Here is a 17139-nt window from a genome sequence, read left to right on the forward strand (position 1 = left end):
TATCGCTTCTCGGCCTTTTGGCTAAGATCAAGTGTAGTATCTGTTCTTATCAGTTTAATATCTGATACGCCCCCTATCTGGGGGCCATATATTAAATGGATTTTTAGAACAGGGAGATGGAAGAAGAGCTTGCTCTGTCCACTCCACGCATTGACCTGGTATTGCAGTACTTCCAGGACCGGTGCACCTTCCTAATCTGTTATCCAAAAAAAGACTATTTCCATTCCTGGCACTTAATTTGGAGTATCAATTGTTTGTGCACCTTTGTACTAACTTTGTATTTAGAAATGCATGCATTTGCTGCTTCAAGGTTTAACCCTTGTGCATAAATACTTTGAAATCCTGCCTCCAGTGTATCATTTTGTGACTATTTCTTGACTCCTTGAATTGTACTTTCTGGAATCGAGGCAGTTAAATATTTTTACGTGACACTACACTTGATATCAGCATATGCGGCCTAGCCAAAAGACCGGAAGCCTGCCTAAATTAAATGACTTATCAATCGCTGCGACCTCCCAAAAAATAGGCAAACACTATGTGACTTACCTACGATCTTTCCACGGAAACATCAACTGGATCACAGCAATGGCATTTTTGGACCCCCCTCCCTCTCCATTTGAAATGGCTTGGTTTTTTTTTTTGCTTTTTCTTTCTTGATCTCTTATATTTTTTTTCTTTTCTTTTTGCGCTCTCTTTTCTCTCTCTTTTGTTTTGGGAAATTTTTTTCCTCTTTCCTCTCTTTTGTTTTGGGAATTTTTTTTCCTCTTCCATTTTTTTTTTGCCGAGCCCAACAATTGATGATCATTGAGAGGGGGATTTAGAAAAAGTATCACTTACCTTCTTCGGACCATCATTTGGGTGGTAACTGCCAATAAAAGAAAACATTGGCCCACCCAGCTCACCTACACATGACTGTCCTGTCTGCCTGTCTGTTCCAAGTGACTGTCTGGCTGTCAGGTTCCGCCGGATTCCGAGTGAGCAGCTTGTGATGTCATAGAGGGCAGATTGTGATGTCACACAAAGGGTCCTGCCACATGAATGCCTGTCCATCTGACTGTCTACTACTGCTGCTGAATGGGCTCAAAACAGGAAAGCCGTCATTGCACCTGATTGTGCAAGATTCCTCCTTCTCCTCTGCAGCAGCTAGCTGATTGATTTACTCAGCAGCAGTTCGTCAGGGACACAGGCATGCAGCAGCAAAGAGCGAGGAGACAGCTGGCTGCTGCTGCTTGCCTGTTGGTCGTCTGCCTAGTGGGTGTGTGTCTGTTGACGCGACGTCAACAGACGGGGCGGAGCACATGCAAATTTGGCCTCCTACCCAGCTGAGGCACCCTGCCCGCCCGCCGACGACCTAATCACAAAATCAGTTGGATGGCTACTCGTCCTCCGGTCCCTGTCCAGCACTTCAAGTCCTATTCACACCTGCCGTACAGCCAGGTATCTTTCAGACTGCAACGACATAGAAGTGATGTGTGTGTGTTAGATGTGTCCGTGGTGCTGATCTCTTCTGCACCAGTGTTGGTGGCCGAATTCCGGTTCGCGCGCTTTGCTGGGACCCCATTCGGGTTATCGCTTCTCGGCCTTTTGGCTAAGATCAAGTGTAGTATCTGTTCTTATCAGTTTAATATCTGATACGCCCCCTATCTGGGGGCCATATATTAAATGGATTTTTAGAACAGGGAGATGGAAGAAGAGCTTGCTCTGTCCACTCCACGCATTGACCTGGTATTGCAGTACTTCCAGGACCGGTGCACCTTCCTAATCTGTTATCCAAAAAAAGACTATTTCCATTCCTGGCACTTAATTTGGAGTATCAATTGTTTGTGCACCTTTGTACTAACTTTGTATTTAGAAATGCATGCATTTGCTGCTTCAAGGTTTAACCCTTGTGCATAAATACTTTGAAATCCTGCCTCCAGTGTATCATTTTGTGACTATTTCTTGACTCCTTGAATTGTACTTTCTGGAATCGAGGCAGTTAAATATTTTTACGTGACACTACACTTGATATCAGCATATGCGGCCTAGCCAAAAGACCGGAAGCCTGCCTAAATTAAATGACTTATCAATCGCTGCGACCTCCCAAAAAATAGGCAAACACTATGTGACTTACCTACGATCTTTCCACGGAAACATCAACTGGATCACAGCAATGGCATTTTTGGACCCCCCTCCCTCTCCATTTGAAATGGCTTGGTTTTTTTTTTGCTTTTTCTTTCTTGATCTCTTATATTTTTTTTCTTTTCTTTTTGCGCTCTCTTTTCTCTCTCTTTTGTTTTGGGAAATTTTTTCCTCTTTCCTCTCTTTTGTTTTGGGAATTTTTTTTCCTCTTCCATTTTTTTTTGCCGAGCCCAACAATTGATGATCATTGAGAGGGGGATTTAGAAAAAGTATCACTTACCTTCTTCGGACCATCATTTGGGTGGTAACTGCCAATAAAAGAAAACATTGGCCCACCCAGCTCACCTACACATGACTGTCCTGTCTGCCTGTCTGTTCCAAGTGACTGTCTGGCTGTCAGGTTCCGCCGGATTCCGAGTGAGCAGCTTGTGATGTCATAGAGGGCAGATTGTGATGTCACACAAAGGGTCCTGCCACATGAATGCCTGTCCATCTGACTGTCTACTACTGCTGCTGAATGGGCTCAAAACAGGAAAGCCGTCATTGCACCTGATTGTGCAAGATTCCTCCTTCTCCTCTGCAGCAGCTAGCTGATTGATTTACTCAGCAGCAGTTCGTCAGGGACACAGGCATGCAGCAGCAAAGAGCGAGGAGACAGCTGGCTGCTGCTGCTTGCCTGTTGGTCGTCTGCCTAGTGGGTGTGTGTCTGTTGACGCGACGTCAACAGACGGGGCGGAGCACATGCAAATTTGGCCTCCTACCCAGCTGAGGCACCCTGCCCGCCCGCCGACGACCTAATCACAAAATCAGTTGGATGGCTACTCGTCCTCCGGTCCCTGTCCAGCACTTCAAGTCCTATTCACACCTGCCGTACAGCCAGGTATCTTTCAGACTGCAACGACATAGAAGTGATGTGTGTGTGTTAGATGTGTCCGTGGTGCTGATCTCTTCTGCACCAGTGTTGGTGGCCGAATTCCGGTTCGCGCGCTTTGCTGGGACCCCATTCGGGTTATCGCTTCTCGGCCTTTTGGCTAAGATCAAGTGTAGTATCTGTTCTTATCAGTTTAATATCTGATACGCCCCCTATCTGGGGGCCATATATTAAATGGATTTTTAGAACAGGGAGATGGAAGAAGAGCTTGCTCTGTCCACTCCACGCATTGACCTGGTATTGCAGTACTTCCAGGACCGGTGCACCTTCCTAATCTGTTATCCAAAAAAAGACTATTTCCATTCCTGGCACTTAATTTGGAGTATCAATTGTTTGTGCACCTTTGTACTAACTTTGTATTTAGAAATGCATGCATTTGCTGCTTCAAGGTTTAACCCTTGTGCATAAATACTTTGAAATCCTGCCTCCAGTGTATCATTTTGTGACTATTTCTTGACTCCTTGAATTGTACTTTCTGGAATCGAGGCAGTTAAATATTTTTACGTGACACTACACTTGATATCAGCATATGCGGCCTAGCCAAAAGACCGGAAGCCTGCCTAAATTAAATGACTTATCAATCGCTGCGACCTCCCAAAAAATAGGCAAACACTATGTGACTTACCTACGATCTTTCCACGGAAACATCAACTGGATCACAGCAATGGCATTTTTGGACCCCCCTCCCTCTCCATTTGAAATGGCTTGGTTTTTTTTTTGCTTTTTCTTTCTTGATCTCTTATATTTTTTTTCTTTTCTTTTTGCGCTCTCTTTTCTCTCTCTTTTGTTTTGGGAAATTTTTTTCCTCTTTCCTCTCTTTTGTTTTGGGAATTTTTTTTCCTCTTCCATTTTTTTTTGCCGAGCCCAACAATTGATGATCATTGAGAGGGGGATTTAGAAAAAGTATCACTTACCTTCTTCGGACCATCATTTGGGTGGTAACTGCCAATAAAAGAAAACATTGGCCCACCCAGCTCACCTACACATGACTGTCCTGTCTGCCTGTCTGTTCCAAGTGACTGTCTGGCTGTCAGGTTCCGCCGGATTCCGAGTGAGCAGCTTGTGATGTCATAGAGGGCAGATTGTGATGTCACACAAAGGGTCCTGCCACATGAATGCCTGTCCATCTGACTGTCTACTACTGCTGCTGAATGGGCTCAAAACAGGAAAGCCGTCATTGCACCTGATTGTGCAAGATTCCTCCTTCTCCTCTGCAGCAGCTAGCTGATTGATTTACTCAGCAGCAGTTCGTCAGGGACACAGGCATGCAGCAGCAAAGAGCGAGGAGACAGCTGGCTGCTGCTGCTTGCCTGTTGGTCGTCTGCCTAGTGGGTGTGTGTCTGTTGACGCGACGTCAACAGACGGGGCGGAGCACATGCAAATTTGGCCTCCTACCCAGCTGAGGCACCCTGCCCGCCCGCCGACGACCTAATCACAAAATCAGTTGGATGGCTACTCGTCCTCCGGTCCCTGTCCAGCACTTCAAGTCCTATTCACACCTGCCGTACAGCCAGGTATCTTTCAGACTGCAACGACATAGAAGTGATGTGTGTGTGTTAGATGTGTCCGTGGTGCTGATCTCTTCTGCACCAGTGTTGGTGGCCGAATTCCGGTTCGCGCGCTTTGCTGGGACCCCATTCGGGTTATCGCTTCTCGGCCTTTTGGCTAAGATCAAGTGTAGTATCTGTTCTTATCAGTTTAATATCTGATACGCCCCCTATCTGGGGGCCATATATTAAATGGATTTTTAGAACAGGGAGATGGAAGAAGAGCTTGCTCTGTCCACTCCACGCATTGACCTGGTATTGCAGTACTTCCAGGACCGGTGCACCTTCCTAATCTGTTATCCAAAAAAAGACTATTTCCATTCCTGGCACTTAATTTGGAGTATCAATTGTTTGTGCACCTTTGTACTAACTTTGTATTTAGAAATGCATGCATTTGCTGCTTCAAGGTTTAACCCTTGTGCATAAATACTTTGAAATCCTGCCTCCAGTGTATCATTTTGTGACTATTTCTTGACTCCTTGAATTGTACTTTCTGGAATCGAGGCAGTTAAATATTTTTACGTGACACTACACTTGATATCAGCATATGCGGCCTAGCCAAAAGACCGGAAGCCTGCCTAAATTAAATGACTTATCAATCGCTGCGACCTCCCAAAAAATAGGCAAACACTATGTGACTTACCTACGATCTTTCCACGGAAACATCAACTGGATCACAGCAATGGCATTTTTGGACCCCCCTCCCTCTCCATTTGAAATGGCTTGTTTTTTTTTTTGCTTTTTCTTTCTTGATCTCTTATATTATTTTTCTTTTCTTTTTGCGCTCTCTTTTCTCTCTCTTTTGTTTTGGGAAATTTTTTTCCTCTTTCCTCTCTTTTGTTTTGGGAATTTTTTTTCCTCTTCCATTTTTTTTTGCCGAGCCCAACAATTGATGATCATTGAGAGGGGGATTTAGAAAAAGTATCACTTACCTTCTTCGGACCATCATTTGGGTGGTAACTGCCAATAAAAGAAAACATTGGCCCACCCAGCTCACCTACACATGACTGTCCTGTCTGCCTGTCTGTTCCAAGTGACTGTCTGGCTGTCAGGTTCCGCCGGATTCCGAGTGAGCAGCTTGTGATGTCATAGAGGGCAGATTGTGATGTCACACAAAGGGTCCTGCCACATGAATGCCTGTCCATCTGACTGTCTACTACTGCTGCTGAATGGGCTCAAAACAGGAAAGCCGTCATTGCACCTGATTGTGCAAGATTCCTCCTTCTCCTCTGCAGCAGCTAGCTGATTGATTTACTCAGCAGCAGTTCGTCAGGGACACAGGCATGCAGCAGCAAAGAGCGAGGAGACAGCTGGCTGCTGCTGCTTGCCTGTTGGTCGTCTGCCTAGTGGGTGTGTGTCTGTTGACGCGACGTCAACAGACGGGGCGGAGCACATGCAAATTTGGCCTCCTACCCAGCTGAGGCACCCTGCCCGCCCGCCGACGACCTAATCACAAAATCAGTTGGATGGCTACTCGTCCTCCGGTCCCTGTCCAGCACTTCAAGTCCTATTCACACCTGCCGTACAGCCAGGTATCTTTCAGACTGCAACGACATAGAAGTGATGTGTGTGTGTTAGATGTGTCCGTGGTGCTGATCTCTTCTGCACCAGTGTTGGTGGCCGAATTCCGGTTCGCGCGCTTTGCTGGGACCCCATTCGGGTTATCGCTTCTCGGCCTTTTGGCTAAGATCAAGTGTAGTATCTGTTCTTATCAGTTTAATATCTGATACGCCCCCTATCTGGGGGCCATATATTAAATGGATTTTTAGAACAGGGAGATGGAAGAAGAGCTTGCTCTGTCCACTCCACGCATTGACCTGGTATTGCAGTACTTCCAGGACCGGTGCACCTTCCTAATCTGTTATCCAAAAAAAGACTATTTCCATTCCTGGCACTTAATTTGGAGTATCAATTGTTTGTGCACCTTTGTACTAACTTTGTATTTAGAAATGCATGCATTTGCTGCTTCAAGGTTTAACCCTTGTGCATAAATACTTTGAAATCCTGCCTCCAGTGTATCATTTTGTGACTATTTCTTGACTCCTTGAATTGTACTTTCTGGAATCGAGGCAGTTAAATATTTTTACGTGACACTACACTTGATATCAGCATATGCGGCCTAGCCAAAAGACCGGAAGCCTGCCTAAATTAAATGACTTATCAATCGCTGCGACCTCCCAAAAAATAGGCAAACACTATGTGACTTACCTACGATCTTTCCACGGAAACATCAACTGGATCACAGCAATGGCATTTTTGGACCCCCCTCCCTCTCCATTTGAAATGGCTTGGTTTTTTTTTTGCTTTTTCTTTCTTGATCTCTTATATTTTTTTTCTTTTCTTTTTGCGCTCTCTTTTCTCTCTCTTTTGTTTTGGGAAATTTTTTTCCTCTTTCCTCTCTTTTGTTTTGGGAATTTTTTTTCCTCTTCCATTTTTTTTTGCCGAGCCCAACAATTGATGATCATTGAGAGGGGGATTTAGAAAAAGTATCACTTACCTTCTTCGGACCATCATTTGGGTGGTAACTGCCAATAAAAGAAAACATTGGCCCACCCAGCTCACCTACACATGACTGTCCTGTCTGCCTGTCTGTTCCAAGTGACTGTCTGGCTGTCAGGTTCCGCCGGATTCCGAGTGAGCAGCTTGTGATGTCATAGAGGGCAGATTGTGATGTCACACAAAGGGTCCTGCCACATGAATGCCTGTCCATCTGACTGTCTACTACTGCTGCTGAATGGGCTCAAAACAGGAAAGCCGTCATTGCACCTGATTGTGCAAGATTCCTCCTTCTCCTCTGCAGCAGCTAGCTGATTGATTTACTCAGCAGCAGTTCGTCAGGGACACAGGCATGCAGCAGCAAAGAGCGAGGAGACAGCTGGCTGCTGCTGCTTGCCTGTTGGTCGTCTGCCTAGTGGGTGTGTGTCTGTTGACGCGACGTCAACAGACGGGGCGGAGCACATGCAAATTTGGCCTCCTACCCAGCTGAGGCACCCTGCCCGCCCGCCGACGACCTAATCACAAAATCAGTTGGATGGCTACTCGTCCTCCGGTCCCTGTCCAGCACTTCAAGTCCTATTCACACCTGCCGTACAGCCAGGTATCTTTCAGACTGCAACGACATAGAAGTGATGTGTGTGTGTTAGATGTGTCCGTGGTGCTGATCTCTTCTGCACCAGTGTTGGTGGCCGAATTCCGGTTCGCGCGCTTTGCTGGGACCCCATTCGGGTTATCGCTTCTCGGCCTTTTGGCTAAGATCAAGTGTAGTATCTGTTCTTATCAGTTTAATATCTGATACGCCCCCTATCTGGGGGCCATATATTAAATGGATTTTTAGAACAGGGAGATGGAAGAAGAGCTTGCTCTGTCCACTCCACGCATTGACCTGGTATTGCAGTACTTCCAGGACCGGTGCACCTTCCTAATCTGTTATCCAAAAAAAGACTATTTCCATTCCTGGCACTTAATTTGGAGTATCAATTGTTTGTGCACCTTTGTACTAACTTTGTATTTAGAAATGCATGCATTTGCTGCTTCAAGGTTTAACCCTTGTGCATAAATACTTTGAAATCCTGCCTCCAGTGTATCATTTTGTGACTATTTCTTGACTCCTTGAATTGTACTTTCTGGAATCGAGGCAGTTAAATATTTTTACGTGACACTACACTTGATATCAGCATATGCGGCCTAGCCAAAAGACCGGAAGCCTGCCTAAATTAAATGACTTATCAATCGCTGCGACCTCCCAAAAAATAGGCAAACACTATGTGACTTACCTACGATCTTTCCACGGAAACATCAACTGGATCACAGCAATGGCATTTTTGGACCCCCCTCCCTCTCCATTTGAAATGGCTTGGTTTTTTTTTTTGCTTTTTCTTTCTTGATCTCTTATATTTTTTTTCTTTTCTTTTTGCGCTCTCTTTTCTCTCTCTTTTGTTTTGGGAAATTTTTTTCCTCTTTCCTCTCTTTTGTTTTGGGAATTTTTTTTCCTCTTCCATTTTTTTTTGCCGAGCCCAACAATTGATGATCATTGAGAGGGGGATTTAGAAAAAGTATCACTTACCTTCTTCGGACCATCATTTGGGTGGTAACTGCCAATAAAAGAAAACATTGGCCCACCCAGCTCACCTACACATGACTGTCCTGTCTGCCTGTCTGTTCCAAGTGACTGTCTGGCTGTCAGGTTCCGCCGGATTCCGAGTGAGCAGCTTGTGATGTCATAGAGGGCAGATTGTGATGTCACACAAAGGGTCCTGCCACATGAATGCCTGTCCATCTGACTGTCTACTACTGCTGCTGAATGGGCTCAAAACAGGAAAGCCGTCATTGCACCTGATTGTGCAAGATTCCTCCTTCTCCTCTGCAGCAGCTAGCTGATTGATTTACTCAGCAGCAGTTCGTCAGGGACACAGGCATGCAGCAGCAAAGAGCGAGGAGACAGCTGGCTGCTGCTGCTTGCCTGTTGGTCGTCTGCCTAGTGGGTGTGTGTCTGTTGACGCGACGTCAACAGACGGGGCGGAGCACATGCAAATTTGGCCTCCTACCCAGCTGAGGCACCCTGCCCGCCCGCCGACGACCTAATCACAAAATCAGTTGGATGGCTACTCGTCCTCCGGTCCCTGTCCAGCACTTCAAGTCCTATTCACACCTGCCGTACAGCCAGGTATCTTTCAGACTGCAACGACATAGAAGTGATGTGTGTGTGTTAGATGTGTCCGTGGTGCTGATCTCTTCTGCACCAGTGTTGGTGGCCGAATTCCGGTTCGCGCGCTTTGCTGGGACCCCATTCGGGTTATCGCTTCTCGGCCTTTTGGCTAAGATCAAGTGTAGTATCTGTTCTTATCAGTTTAATATCTGATACGCCCCCTATCTGGGGGCCATATATTAAATGGATTTTTAGAACAGGGAGATGGAAGAAGAGCTTGCTCTGTCCACTCCACGCATTGACCTGGTATTGCAGTACTTCCAGGACCGGTGCACCTTCCTAATCTGTTATCCAAAAAAAGACTATTTCCATTCCTGGCACTTAATTTGGAGTATCAATTGTTTGTGCACCTTTGTACTAACTTTGTATTTAGAAATGCATGCATTTGCTGCTTCAAGGTTTAACCCTTGTGCATAAATACTTTGAAATCCTGCCTCCAGTGTATCATTTTGTGACTATTTCTTGACTCCTTGAATTGTACTTTCTGGAATCGAGGCAGTTAAATATTTTTACGTGACACTACACTTGATATCAGCATATGCGGCCTAGCCAAAAGACCGGAAGCCTGCCTAAATTAAATGACTTATCAATCGCTGCGACCTCCCAAAAAACAGGCAAACACTATGTGACTTACCTACGATCTTTCCACGGAAACATCAACTGGATCACAGCAATGGCATTTTTGGACCCCCCTCCCTCTCCATTTGAAATGGCTTGGTTTTTTTTTTGCTTTTTCTTGCTTGATCTCTTATATTTTTTTTCTTTTCTTTTTGCGCTCTCTTTTCTCTCTCTTTTGTTTTGGGAAATTTTTTTCCTCTTTCCTCTCTTTTGTTTTGGGAATTTTTTTTCCTCTTCCATTTTTTTTTGCCGAGCCCAACAATTGATGATCATTGAGAGGGGGATTTAGAAAAAGTATCACTTACCTTCTTCGGACCATCATTTGGGTGGTAACTGCCAATAAAAGAAAACATTGGCCCACCCAGCTCACCTACACATGACTGTCCTGTCTGCCTGTCTGTTCCAAGTGACTGTCTGGCTGTCAGGTTCCGCCGGATTCCGAGTGAGCAGCTTGTGATGTCATAGAGGGCAGATTGTGATGTCACACAAAGGGTCCTGCCACATGAATGCCTGTCCATCTGACTGTCTACTACTGCTGCTGAATGGGCTCAAAACAGGAAAGCCGTCATTGCACCTGATTGTGCAAGATTCCTCCTTCTCCTCTGCAGCAGCTAGCTGATTGATTTACTCAGCAGCAGTTCGTCAGGGACACAGGCATGCAGCAGCAAAGAGCGAGGAGACAGCTGGCTGCTGCTGCTTGCCTGTTGGTCGTCTGCCTAGTGGGTGTGTGTCTGTTGACGCGACGTCAACAGACGGGGCGGAGCACATGCAAATTTGGCCTCCTACCCAGCTGAGGCACCCTGCCCGCCCGCCGACGACCTAATCACAAAATCAGTTGGATGGCTACTCGTCCTCCGGTCCCTGTCCAGCACTTCAAGTCCTATTCACACCTGCCGTACAGCCAGGTATCTTTCAGAATGCAACGACATAGAAGTGATGTGTGTGTGTTAGATGTGTCCGTGGTGCTGATCTCTTCTGCACCAGTGTTGGTGGCCGAATTCCGGTTCGCGCGCTTTGCTGGGACCCCATTCGGGTTATCGCTTCTCGGCCTTTTGGCTAAGATCAAGTGTAGTATCTGTTCTTATCAGTTTAATATCTGATACGCCCCCTATCTGGGGGCCATATATTAAATGGATTTTTAGAACAGGGAGATGGAAGAAGAGCTTGCTCTGTCCACTCCACGCATTGACCTGGTATTGCAGTACTTCCAGGACCGGTGCACCTTCCTAATCTGTTATCCAAAAAAAGACTATTTCCATTCCTGGCACTTAATTTGGAGTATCAATTGTTTGTGCACCTTTGTACTAACTTTGTATTTAGAAATGCATGCATTTGCTGCTTCAAGGTTTAACCCTTGTGCATAAATACTTTGAAATCCTGCCTCCAGTGTATCATTTTGTGACTATTTCTTGACTCCTTGAATTGTACTTTCTGGAATCGAGGCAGTTAAATATTTTTACGTGACACTACACTTGATATCAGCATATGCGGCCTAGCCAAAAGACCGGAAGCCTGCCTAAATTAAATGACTTATCAATCGCTGCGACCTCCCAAAAAATAGGCAAACACTATGTGACTTACCTACGATCTTTCCACGGAAACATCAACTGGATCACAGCAATGGCATTTTTGGACCCCCCTCCCTCTCCATTTGAAATGGCTTGGTTTTTTTTTTGCTTTTTCTTGCTTGATCTCTTATATTTTTTTTCTTTTCTTTTTGCGCTCTCTTTTCTCTCTCTTTTGTTTTGGGAAATTTTTTTCCTCTTTCCTCTCTTTTGTTTTGGGAATTTTTTTTCCTCTTCCATTTTTTTTTGCCGAGCCCAACAATTGATGATCATTGAGAGGGGGATTTAGAAAAAGTATCACTTACCTTCTTCGGACCATCATTTGGGTGGTAACTGCCAATAAAAGAAAACATTGGCCCACCCAGCTCACCTACACATGACTGTCCTGTCTGCCTGTCTGTTCCAAGTGACTGTCTGGCTGTCAGGTTCCGCCGGATTCCGAGTGAGCAGCTTGTGATGTCATAGAGGGCAGATTGTGATGTCACACAAAGGGTCCTGCCACATGAATGCCTGTCCATCTGACTGTCTACTACTGCTGCTGAATGGGCTCAAAACAGGAAAGCCGTCATTGCACCTGATTGTGCAAGATTCCTCCTTCTCCTCTGCAGCAGCTAGCTGATTGATTTACTCAGCAGCAGTTCGTCAGGGACACAGGCATGCAGCAGCAAAGAGCGAGGAGACAGCTGGCTGCTGCTGCTTGCCTGTTGGTCGTCTGCCTAGTGGGTGTGTGTCTGTTGACGCGACGTCAACAGACGGGGCGGAGCACATGCAAATTTGGCCTCCTACCCAGCTGAGGCACCCTGCCCGCCCGCCGACGACCTAATCACAAAATCAGTTGGATGGCTACTCGTCCTCCGGTCCCTGTCCAGCACTTCAAGTCCTATTCACACCTGCCGTACAGCCAGGTATCTTTCAGACTGCAACGACATAGAAGTGATGTGTGTGTGTTAGATGTGTCCGTGGTGCTGATCTCTTCTGCACCAGTGTTGGTGGCCGAATTCCGGTTCGCACGCTTTGCTGGGACCCCATTCGGGTTATCGCTTCTCGGCCTTTTGGCTAAGATCAAGTGTAGTATCTGTTCTTATCAGTTTAATATCTGATACGCCCCCTATCTGGGGGCCATATATTAAATGGATTTTTAGAACAGGGAGATGGAAGAAGAGCTTGCTCTGTCCACTCCACGCATTGACCTGGTATTGCAGTACTTCCAGGACCGGTGCACCTTCCTAATCTGTTATCCAAAAAAAGACTATTTCCATTCCTGGCACTTAATTTGGAGTATCAATTGTTTGTGCACCTTTGTACTAACTTTGTATTTAGAAATGCATGCATTTGCTGCTTCAAGGTTTAACCCTTGTGCATAAATACTTTGAAATCCTGCCTCCAGTGTATCATTTTGTGACTATTTCTTGACTCCTTGAATTGTACTTTCTGGAATCGAGGCAGTTAAATATTTTTACGTGACACTACACTTGATATCAGCATATGCGGCCTAGCCAAAAGACCGGAAGCCTGCCTAAATTAAATGACTTATCAATCGCTGCGACCTCCCAAAAAATAGGCAAACACTATGTGACTTACCTACGATCTTTCCACGGAAACATCAACTGGATCACAGCAATGGCATTTTTGGACCCCCCTCCCTCTCCATTTGAAATGGCTTGGTTTTTTTTTTGCTTTTTCTTTCTTGATCTCTTATATTTTTTTTCTTTTCTTTTTGCGCTCTCTTTTCTCTCTCTTTTGTTTTGGGAAATTTTTTTCCTCTTTCCTCTCTTTTGTTTTGGGAATTTTTTTTCCTCTTCCATTTTTTTTTGCCGAGCCCAACAATTGATGATCATTGAGAGGGGGATTTAGAAAAAGTATCACTTACCTTCTTCGGACCATCATTTGGGTGGTAACTGCCAATAAAAGAAAACATTGGCCCACCCAGCTCACCTACACATGACTGTCCTGTCTGCCTGTCTGTTCCAAGTGACTGTCTGGCTGTCAGGTTCCGCCGGATTCCGAGTGAGCAGCTTGTGATGTCATAGAGGGCAGATTGTGATGTCACACAAAGGGTCCTGCCACATGAATGCCTGTCCATCTGACTGTCTACTACTGCTGCTGAATGGGCTCAAAACAGGAAAGCCGTCATTGCACCTGATTGTGCAAGATTCCTCCTTCTCCTCTGCAGCAGCTAGCTGATTGATTTACTCAGCAGCAGTTCGTCAGGGACACAGGCATGCAGCAGCAAAGAGCGAGGAGACAGCTGGCTGCTGCTGCTTGCCTGTTGGTCGTCTGCCTAGTGGGTGTGTGTCTGTTGACGCGACGTCAACAGACGGGGCGGAGCACATGCAAATTTGGCCTCCTACCCAGCTGAGGCACCCTGCCCGCCCGCCGACGACCTAATCACAAAATCAGTTGGATGGCTACTCGTCCTCCGGTCCCTGTCCAGCACTTCAAGTCCTATTCACACCTGCCGTACAGCCAGGTATCTTTCAGACTGCAACGACATAGAAGTGATGTGTGTGTGTTAGATGTGTCCGTGGTGCTGATCTCTTCTGCACCAGTGTTGGTGGCCGAATTCCGGTTCGCGCGCTTTGCTGGGACCCCATTCGGGTTATCGCTTCTCGGCCTTTTGGCTAAGATCAAGTGTAGTATCTGTTCTTATCAGTTTAATATCTGATACGCCCCCTATCTGGGGGCCATATATTAAATGGATTTTTAGAACAGGGAGATGGAAGAAGAGCTTGCTCTGTCCACTCCACGCATTGACCTGGTATTGCAGTACTTCCAGGACCGGTGCACCTTCCTAATCTGTTATCCAAAAAAAGACTATTTCCATTCCTGGCACTTAATTTGGAGTATCAATTGTTTGTGCACCTTTGTACTAACTTTGTATTTAGAAATGCATGCATTTGCTGCTTCAAGGTTTAACCCTTGTGCATAAATACTTTGAAATCCTGCCTCCAGTGTATCATTTTGTGACTATTTCTTGACTCCTTGAATTGTACTTTCTGGAATCGAGGCAGTTAAATATTTTTACGTGACACTACACTTGATATCAGCATATGCGGCCTAGCCAAAAGACCGGAAGCCTGCCTAAATTAAATGACTTATCAATCGCTGCGACCTCCCAAAAAATAGGCAAACACTATGTGACTTACCTACGATCTTTCCACGGAAACATCAACTGGATCACAGCAATGGCATTTTTGGACCCCCCTCCCTCTCCATTTGAAATGGCTTGTTTTTTTTTTTGCTTTTTCTTTCTTGATCTCTTATATTTTTTTTCTTTTCTTTTTGCGCTCTCTTTTCTCTCTCTTTTGTTTTGGGAAATTTTTTCCTCTTTCCTCTCTTTTGTTTTGGGAATTTTTTTTCCTCTTCCATTTTTTTTTGCCGAGCCCAACAATTGATGATCATTGAGAGGGGGATTTAGAAAAAGTATCACTTACCTTCTTCGGACCATCATTTGGGTGGTAACTGCCAATAAAAGAAAACATTGGCCCACCCAGCTCACCTACACATGACTGTCCTGTCTGCCTGTCTGTTCCAAGTGACTGTCTGGCTGTCAGGTTCCGCCGGATTCCGAGTGAGCAGCTTGTGATGTCATAGAGGGCAGATTGTGATGTCACACAAAGGGTCCTGCCACATGAATGCCTGTCCATCTGACTGTCTACTACTGCTGCTGAATGGGCTCAAAACAGGAAAGCCGTCATTGCACCTGATTGTGCAAGATTCCTCCTTCTCCTCTGCAGCAGCTAGCTGATTGATTTACTCAGCAGCAGTTCGTCAGGGACACAGGCATGCAGCAGCAAAGAGCGAGGAGACAGCTGGCTGCTGCTGCTTGCCTGTTGGTCGTCTGCCTAGTGGGTGTGTGTCTGTTGACGCGACGTCAACAGACGGGGCGGAGCACATGCAAATTTGGCCTCCTACCCAGCTGAGGCACCCTGCCCGCCCGCCGACGACCTAATCACAAAATCAGTTGGATGGCTACTCGTCCTCCGGTCCCTGTCCAGCACTTCAAGTCCTATTCACACCTGCCGTACAGCCAGGTATCTTTCAGACTGCAACGACATAGAAGTGATGTGTGTGTGTTAGATGTGTCCGTGGTGCTGATCTCTTCTGCACCAGTGTTGGTGGCCGAATTCCGGTTCGCGCGCTTTGCTGGGACCCCATTCGGGTTATCGCTTCTCGGCCTTTTGGCTAAGATCAAGTGTAGTATCTGTTCTTATCAGTTTAATATCTGATACGCCCCCTATCTGGGGGCCATATATTAAATGGATTTTTAGAACAGGGAGATGGAAGAAGAGCTTGCTCTGTCCACTCCACGCATTGACCTGGTATTGCAGTACTTCCAGGACCGGTGCACCTTCCTAATCTGTTATCCAAAAAAAGACTATTTCCATTCCTGGCACTTAATTTGGAGTATCAATTGTTTGTGCACCTTTGTACTAACTTTGTATTTAGAAATGCATGCGTTTGCTGCTTCAAGGTTTAACCCTTGTGCATAAATACTTTGAAATCCTGCCTCCAGTGTATCATTTTGTGACTATTTCTTGACTCCTTGAATTGTACTTTCTGGAATCGAGGCAGTTAAATATTTTTACGTGACACTACACTTGATATCAGCATATGCGGCCTAGCCAAAAGACCGGAAGCCTGCCTAAATTAAATGACTTATCAATCGCTGCGACCTCCCAAAAAATAGGCAAACACTATGTGACTTACCTACGATCTTTCCACGGAAACATCAACTGGATCACAGCAATGGCATTTTTGGACCCCCCTCCCTCTCCATTTGAAATGGCTTGGTTTTTTTTTTGCTTTTTCTTTCTTGATCTCTTATATTTTTTTTCTTTTCTTTTTGCGCTCTCTTTTCTCTCTCTTTTGTTTTGGGAAATTTTTTTCCTCTTTCCTCTCTTTTGTTTTGGGAATTTTTTTTCCTCTTCCATTTTTTTTTGCCGAGCCCAACAATTGATGATCATTGAGAGGGGGATTTAGAAAAAGTATCACTTACCTTCTTCGGACCATCATTTGGGTGGTAACTGCCAATAAAAGAAAACATTGGCCCACCCAGCTCACCTACACATGACTGTCCTGTCTGCCTGTCTGTTCCAAGTGACTGTCTGGCTGTCAGGTTCCGCCGGATTCCGAGTGAGCAGCTTGTGATGTCATAGAGGGCAGATTGTGATGTCACACAAAGGGTCCTGCCACATGAATGCCTGTCCATCTGACTGTCTACTACTGCTGCTGAATGGGCTCAAAACAGGAAAGCCGTCATTGCACCTGATTGTGCAAGATTCCTCCTTCTCCTCTGCAGCAGCTAGCTGATTGATTTACTCAGCAGCAGTTCGTCAGGGACACAGGCATGCAGCAGCAAAGAGCGAGGAGACAGCTGGCTGCTGCTGCTTGCCTGTTGGTCGTCTGCCTAGTGGGTGTGTGTCTGTTGACGCGACGTCAACAGACGGGGCGGAGCACATGCAAATTTGGCCTCCTACCCAGCTGAGGCACCCTGCCCGCCCGCCGACGACCTAATCACAAAATCAGTTGGATGGCTACTCGTCCTCCGGTCCCTGTCCAGCACTTCAAGTCCTATTCACACCTGCCGTACAGCCAGGTATCTTTCAGACTGCAACGACATAGAAGTGATGTGTGTGTGTTAGATGTGTC

The 17139-nt window shown here is 45.9% G+C and overlaps 11 non-coding genes across 11 annotated transcripts; all 11 read left to right on the forward strand.

Annotated features, from left to right (window-relative positions):
- Position 1: 1 nt before the first annotated feature.
- LOC146012253 (U2 spliceosomal RNA) lies at positions 2 to 192 on the forward strand. Its single transcript, XR_014445423.1, has one exon. It is a non-coding gene; the product is annotated as a U2 spliceosomal RNA (small nuclear RNA).
- A 1376-nt stretch (positions 193 to 1568) lies between these two features.
- On the forward strand, positions 1569 to 1759 carry LOC146012254 (U2 spliceosomal RNA). Its single transcript, XR_014445424.1, has one exon. It is a non-coding gene; the product is annotated as a U2 spliceosomal RNA (small nuclear RNA).
- A 1373-nt stretch (positions 1760 to 3132) lies between these two features.
- On the forward strand, positions 3133 to 3323 carry LOC146012256 (U2 spliceosomal RNA). Its single transcript, XR_014445425.1, has one exon. It is a non-coding gene; the product is annotated as a U2 spliceosomal RNA (small nuclear RNA).
- Positions 3324 to 4697: 1374 nt separating this feature from the next.
- On the forward strand, positions 4698 to 4888 carry LOC146012257 (U2 spliceosomal RNA). The gene has a single exon (XR_014445426.1). It is a non-coding gene; the product is annotated as a U2 spliceosomal RNA (small nuclear RNA).
- A 1374-nt stretch (positions 4889 to 6262) lies between these two features.
- On the forward strand, positions 6263 to 6453 carry LOC146012258 (U2 spliceosomal RNA). Its single transcript, XR_014445427.1, has one exon. It is a non-coding gene; the product is annotated as a U2 spliceosomal RNA (small nuclear RNA).
- A 1374-nt stretch (positions 6454 to 7827) lies between these two features.
- LOC146012259 (U2 spliceosomal RNA) lies at positions 7828 to 8018 on the forward strand. Its single transcript, XR_014445428.1, has one exon. It is a non-coding gene; the product is annotated as a U2 spliceosomal RNA (small nuclear RNA).
- Positions 8019 to 9393: 1375 nt separating this feature from the next.
- LOC146012260 (U2 spliceosomal RNA) lies at positions 9394 to 9584 on the forward strand. Its single transcript, XR_014445429.1, has one exon. It is a non-coding gene; the product is annotated as a U2 spliceosomal RNA (small nuclear RNA).
- Positions 9585 to 10958: 1374 nt separating this feature from the next.
- On the forward strand, positions 10959 to 11149 carry LOC146012261 (U2 spliceosomal RNA). Its single transcript, XR_014445430.1, has one exon. It is a non-coding gene; the product is annotated as a U2 spliceosomal RNA (small nuclear RNA).
- Positions 11150 to 12523: 1374 nt separating this feature from the next.
- On the forward strand, positions 12524 to 12714 carry LOC146012263 (U2 spliceosomal RNA). Its single transcript, XR_014445432.1, has one exon. It is a non-coding gene; the product is annotated as a U2 spliceosomal RNA (small nuclear RNA).
- Positions 12715 to 14088: 1374 nt separating this feature from the next.
- LOC146012264 (U2 spliceosomal RNA) lies at positions 14089 to 14279 on the forward strand. The gene has a single exon (XR_014445433.1). It is a non-coding gene; the product is annotated as a U2 spliceosomal RNA (small nuclear RNA).
- A 1373-nt stretch (positions 14280 to 15652) lies between these two features.
- Positions 15653 to 15843, forward strand: LOC146012265 (U2 spliceosomal RNA). Its single transcript, XR_014445434.1, has one exon. It is a non-coding gene; the product is annotated as a U2 spliceosomal RNA (small nuclear RNA).
- The last annotated feature ends 1296 nt before the right edge of the window (positions 15844 to 17139 follow it).

Source organism: Crinia signifera, chromosome 6 (assembly GCF_055691185.1).
Source record: "Crinia signifera chromosome 6, ASM5569118v1, whole genome shotgun sequence".
Lineage (NCBI taxonomy): Eukaryota > Metazoa > Chordata > Amphibia > Anura > Myobatrachidae > Crinia > Crinia signifera.